The sequence below is a fragment of the Ammospiza nelsoni genome, chromosome 5 (assembly GCF_027579445.1).
Source record: "Ammospiza nelsoni isolate bAmmNel1 chromosome 5, bAmmNel1.pri, whole genome shotgun sequence".
In the NCBI taxonomy this organism is placed as follows: Eukaryota; Metazoa; Chordata; class Aves; order Passeriformes; family Passerellidae; genus Ammospiza; species Ammospiza nelsoni.
In genome coordinates this window covers 30,428,435-30,434,434 of record NC_080637.1, presented here as the reverse complement: position 1 = coordinate 30,434,434, position 6,000 = coordinate 30,428,435, and the positions used below count along the sequence as shown (strand labels likewise).

The 6,000-nt window shown below is 47.2% G+C and overlaps 1 protein-coding gene across 1 annotated transcript in view; it reads left to right on the top strand.

Annotated features, from left to right (window-relative positions):
- Positions 1-217: 217 nt before the first annotated feature.
- SCAF11 (SR-related CTD associated factor 11) overlaps positions 218-6,000 on the top strand; it is a 48,586-nt gene continuing 42,803 nt past the window's right edge. The window contains exon 1 of the mRNA XM_059471620.1: positions 218-395. The gene's annotated coding sequence lies outside the window, so the exon portion shown is untranslated. The remainder of the gene's footprint in view (positions 396-6,000) is intronic.

Genomic DNA, 6,000 nt, shown 5'->3' with positions numbered 1-6,000 from the left:
GGCCCCGCCCCGCCTCGTCCCCGCCCCCCGCCTCATTGGCGCCCGGCCGGGGCGGGGCCGCCGGTCACGTGCCCTTCCCCCGCCTTCCCCGCCGGGCGGTGCTGGAGGACCTATCCCATAATGCTCCCTGGGGGCGGCGCGGGGCAGGCTGCAGGCGTCTCTCTGTGCCGCCGGGGCGCCGCCTCTGCCGGAGCGGAGCAGCGCCCCCGCCCGGGCCCCGCCGGCGCTGCCGCCGCGCTCCCCGGCCACGCGCGGACATGTGGCGGCGCGGCGGGCGCTGAGCGCGCGGGACCCCGCGAGCCCCGGCAGCCCCGAGGCGGCGGAGGGGGCGCGGGCAGGCGGACTCGCCGCTCTCTGCGGGGCAGAGACCGCGCCGGGGAACGCCGCGGCGCCAGGTGAGCACCGGCGGTTGCTGCCCGCCGCCTCCCTCGGGAATTTCCGCGCGGCGAGGGGAAGTGCTCGGGGCCACGGGCCGGGCGCTGGCGGGCCGGGAGGGGAGGGCAGGCTGGAGGCGGTGCGGTCCCGCTTCGGCCGGGGCCTTCGCCCCCGCGCGGAGCCCGCCGGGCCGGGGCGCTCCCGCCGCTCGGTCGGGCTGGGGCGGAGTTTGCTGCCGGCTCCGGCCGCGTTTTCCCCCCTTCCCTCCCCTCCCCACCCCTCCTCGCCGCCCGCGTCGTGGCGCCGAGCGGGAGCCCGGCCCGGCCCGGTGCTGGCGCTCGGTGGCCGCGGCGAGACGCGGGTCCGGCTGCCGTGCCCGCCGGCCCCCCTGGGGCGGGAGGGAAAACAAAGCGGGGCGGCCGGGGCGATCCGCCGGCCCGCTCCGTGCCGAAAGCTTTTGAGAAGCCGCACCGGGAGGAGCCGCAGCCCTGCCCGCTGACCCGGGAGCCGGGCTGAACAAAGATACGGCCCGCGGAGCGCCGCCGGCCCTCTGCTCCCGGTGGGGTGGGCGCACGACCGGGCGCCTGGAGCTGTGAACACCGGCGGGTTTTGCTGGAGGAGCGGCTCCTGCGAGCTGAGAGTTGCGGAGGAAGTTGCACGGAGAGGCTCAGCTCAAAGCCCAGCTCTGCTTTTGTGCTGCTCTGGGATCGCGACTTAGACATCAGCAAAGTTGCGCAGGGGGAGCGCTGGAGCCTGGAAGCAATTTACCGAGCCACTGAGATAATCTCCAGTTCTTGAATTTTATAGTACATGGTGTCCTAGTTTCTTTTTTTTTTTCCCCTTTGGTGAGTATTAAAGAATATTATTAGCCTGAGCCCAAAATGTAAGTCATCTTTGACAGTCCAACTTCACATTTATAACTTCAAAACAAAGCAGCATTGTTAGGACTAAAATCTGTCCCCGCCCTCTCACGATGTTTTGCTCTTAGACTACTAATTAATTTTAAAGTCTTAGGGAGAATGAGATAACAGAGAGAAAGGCCGGGTAGTTACCGTGTGTTTAGTATCAGTAACTAGGTGCTGTTGGCAAAGAATAATTTATTTAAAATGTCAGGAGACAGTTAAGGCTGTGCCCATCTAAGTAATTATTATATGATGGATTGAAATGTCTGTGATTATTGAATAGCTGTTTTAAGTTTGGAATTTTATAGCTTCAGTAACCTTAAAGGGAAATCTAGCTAACTGAGTGTCCAGTGTGAAGTTTGTAGATCACTGATGTGTTGGGGGCTTTTGATTTTCTTTGCAGTGGATCATAGTTTTAAGTATAATCTGACTTAAATTTTACTATGTAGGTGTTCAGAGCCTTACACAGGGGAGAGTCATTTTGTCATGATTTCATTTGCTCTTAGCAGAAATAAGCTGTAGGCTTCTTGAAATGACAGAGTGACAAAAACTTGCTGTTATTTGGTTGATTATATGTGATAATCCATGTCTCATCTTTTTTAACTGGAAAAGCTGTATTTAGAAACTCATAGTATTAAAAGAAAATGAATAGCATCCTCTTTAGTGGCATGGAAAATACTTGGAAATCATCCCAAGTAGTTTTTCAAGTATTTCCTTTAACAAGGAATACAGTGTTTGATTTTGTGATTGCCTAAGATGAGACGTATTGGAGGTGGGGAGGCTATTTAGGCATTTAGTCAGAACATTACATTTTTTTAAGCTTTCTCTTCAGCAGTTTACATTTGCTGATGTGTCAGCTTTCAGAGTGACAAATTACACAAATAAAAGACTATGACACTTTTTTTTTTGTGTATCACTGACCTTAAAGTCTGCTTTGGAATGAGCAGAGCAGGTAACAGCTTTGTGCCTATGTGAGGAAATCTGTCTCCCAAATGGTCGTGGAAGTGAATGTTGTTTCTGACCTTCTTGCATAGCAGCAATCCTGGGTTGCCTAGTTTTTACCTCATTTTGGGTTGCCTTTGGAAACAACTCTCCAAAGTTGCATGGTATATGGTGAATGTTTTGGCCGTGATTTTATGGTTCTCCATCACATGTGAAGGTTGACTTTGTTGCATATATGCAGATTGTTGAGTTTGACCCAGTGGGCAGTTGTAAGTTTATCTTATTCTCCAGTTAGTCAGCTATTGCCTTGGAAACATCTAGATGAGGAAGAGTTTCTCTGTGCTCTCAACTGGCTGTAGTTTGATGCAGTTGTTGCATGGCTTCCTGCCCCTGGTTTTATAAAACTTGCAGACAGTTCTGCTCATCATACAGGATTGCTCTTTTCAGGTTACATGGTTTTTGGTTTTATCCTGTTACCGGGTTTCTTTGCAGAATCCTCTCAGTCTTCTGCTGTCCCAAGTACTAAAAAACCTGTGCAAAAACTTTAAATTACTTAAATTTGCTTTATATAGTAATTAAAGGGTAATTTATCTTTCAAATAATGATGTATTTAAACATACTTTATATTAATAGAGGTGGAAATACCACTGCTGGTAAAAGCTTGTAGGGTTGACTTGCCATACCTACAGCAAAATTCTTGAAGACTGGCTTTCTGTCAGTCTGCTGTTCAGTGTTCAGATTTTCTTTGCCAACAGTCTAAGGTGAGGGACAAAAACTGTCTTTCCAGGTAATACCTATAAAAAACATGCAGAACAATTCCTCATGATGGCTAAACTGACTATTCAGTGCTGTCAAGCATTGTTATCAGTTTTTCTGAGTGAATTTTTAAATGGTTATAGTTAATGTGCTAAACCCTTTAAAAAGGCTGAAGTAGATTTTATAAATCATGACATTGTCCAGTTTTTCTGCCTTTTTTTAAATTACAGGTTGGAGGTAGAGTATTAAGCATCCTCTGTACTCATCAATGCCAGCGATCTCTAAGTGCACATGCTTTTGAGCGCTTCAAAACAAGGGCTGTTCATGGCTGTTCAGCAATGTAGACACATTTTGTTTCATCTGTTTGTACTAGTCCACCTTGCCCTGAAAGGCAGTGAGCTTGATTGCAGGGTCTGTGTGCAGTGATATTGTATCTTCCCTAGTTGTTTAGTCTTTTCACCCAGCTGGTGAGGATATGGACACAATTTGCAAGAAAGTTGCTTAACTTTGATACCCTGAACCGATTGATTCTCTTCTGTAGCAACATAGCTACAGTCATGAAGTAGCAAAGGGAGGGCCCTAGCTGTAAGATGGAAGGTGAGTGTACCTCTACCTTTCTGTTAGCTAAAGCTGCAGCTCTGCTGTCTCAAACAGCTGTGTTTGAGAGGTTTGTCACCTCTGCATCTGGCTCTGGTGAAGCACCAAAGGCCTGATGAGGGTGATGCCTTGGAAGGGCTCTCAGGTTGAATGTACATAATCTGTAAGTGCCCCACACCACATCCAAAAAGTAGTTTTTTCTCTGCTGGGAGCTTTAAAAAAAAACAACCAACTGTGTGGGTTTAATTCAGCCTGGCTTTTAGTGGAGGCAGAGGAAGCCACAGAGGCTGGTTCTGAGAGAGAAGCTCTGTGAAACTTGTACTATGTCCAGCAGAGCCAAACCCTGAAGGCTCTGATGGTGGCCATAATGGGTGGCCTAATTAGAGAAGCGGGTAACACCTCTGTGATGACATCTTTAAGAAAAGGAAAAGCCATGCAAGGCAGCTGCTGGGGCCATGCTGCCAGGGGCCATCCTGGCACCACAAGTGGCCACACAGCCAGGACCGTGCAGCCAGGGCTGTCTGGGCATGGTCTGTGGTGAGCTGTGCTTGCTTGGCAACTTTTAACCAGCCATGCTGCAGGCAGAAGGGCAGGGGTGGCAGCAGCTTCTCCTTTTTGGTGCCCTGCATGAAAAGAGGTGCTGAATGGAGCCAGCGGCCAGTGCTGCCCATGCAGTGCTGGAGGGGACACATGGCTGACAGCAAGGGGCACAATGGAGCAATTCCCTGATGTGGAGCCCAGATGGGATCAACCTTTCAGCACTACAAAACCCCGTAAGAACTTTTGGATTGGTTGAACTTGAGAGCAAACAAACCTACAAATAACAGTTCTCTCCTGAGTCAGAGAAAAGGAAAAGGTAAAGACACGTGAGGAGAACACAATGGAGACAGTAAGGTCCTTGAAAGGAGGGAGTGGGAGGAGGAGGTGCTCCGGACATCGGAGCTGAGACTTTTCTATAAGCTGAGGTTTTCAACAAACTGTTTCCCTGTAATTCATTAGGTTCATGGAGGGATGTAGAGGTCTGCTTGCAGCCCATGGGAAAAGGTGCTCATGCTGGAGCAAGTAGATGCTGAAAGGCTGTAATCTTGTAGGGAGCTCAAACAGAGAGATAAAGGACCCTTGCTTCCAAAGTAGAGCAGCTCATCCTCAAAAGACTAGCCCCCTTGAACTAATGACCCACGAAAAACAGTTGTGGGAAAACTATTTGCCTGTGGGAGGAACTTGCTTTGCAGCAGGTCAGGCAGGACTGCCACTCGTGAAAATTAAAACCACGCTAGAAAAGTTCACAGAGAACTGTCTCCTGTGAGGAGCACCCCGTGGCACAGCAGATAAAAACCAAACTCCTTTCCCTAATCAAACTGAAGATTCTTTTAAAAAATAACAAACTGACTAAAGACACCCATGTTTTGTCTCTGCTGTTGGTGGGAAGGAAGGAGGGACTGGAGGGAGGAACAAGGTGTTCTAGAGGTTTATCTTAGTTCTCAGTATTCTCTTTTAAGTCTGTTAATAAATTTTCTTTATACTGTTTAAGCCTATTTTGCCCCTTAGTGTTTTCTCCTAATTGTTATCTCAACCTATGAGCTCTTCAGTTTTTCTTTCCCCTTCCTCTTGTCAACTATAGCAGAAGAGAATGAGTGTATAGTTTTTGTGGGTGCTTGGCGTTTAGCCAGTGTCAAATCATGACACTAAAAAAAAAAATTAGGAAAGAGGAAGCTGCCTCTTCTTGAAAGATTTAACTTTCCTATGTCCTTTTATTGCAGTGCATCAAGTTTCCTAAAGCCTTGCAGTTGGAGAAACAAATCAAATATAATTGTGGAAGTTGTCACTTCTAAACTTGGGAAATTGTTAACTGACTTCACAAAGGACTATCAAAATACTGCATTTAATTTATTCAGGAAACAAATACATACACACACCCACCCCTATGTAGGCATTGTACATCTATGTTTTATATTTGTGTTTGTTTTGCTAGGTTGAATATTTTCACCTATTTATTTTTTATTAGCAGGTTATGCTATCTTAAAATTTTATTTTGATGAAATTATAGTATTGTTCTTTCTTTTTTTTCCTCTGTGAGAACACAGAATTGGAATTTGAACTCAAAAGTATTCTGCCATAGCAAAAATGAAAAAGTAACATTTTAATTTTATGGTTCTGTGATTGGTGGTATTTCTTCTTAACTTACTAAGATTTTCAGATTTTGCCTGTGCACATATATATATAAATATAGATGCGTGTGTGAATAAAAGAATATGTAGAGAGAATTGGGAACTAGAAATGTTTTCCAGTAGCTGTTTTCTAAAGCCTAATAAACTGCAGTATCTGAGCACTTTTTCTAAAAGACACTAATAATGTCTCCATGTGTTTTGTAGTTTAAGGATTGGTGAGCTCACTTTAAAATGCAATGGTTAGGGGGGAAATTACTGCT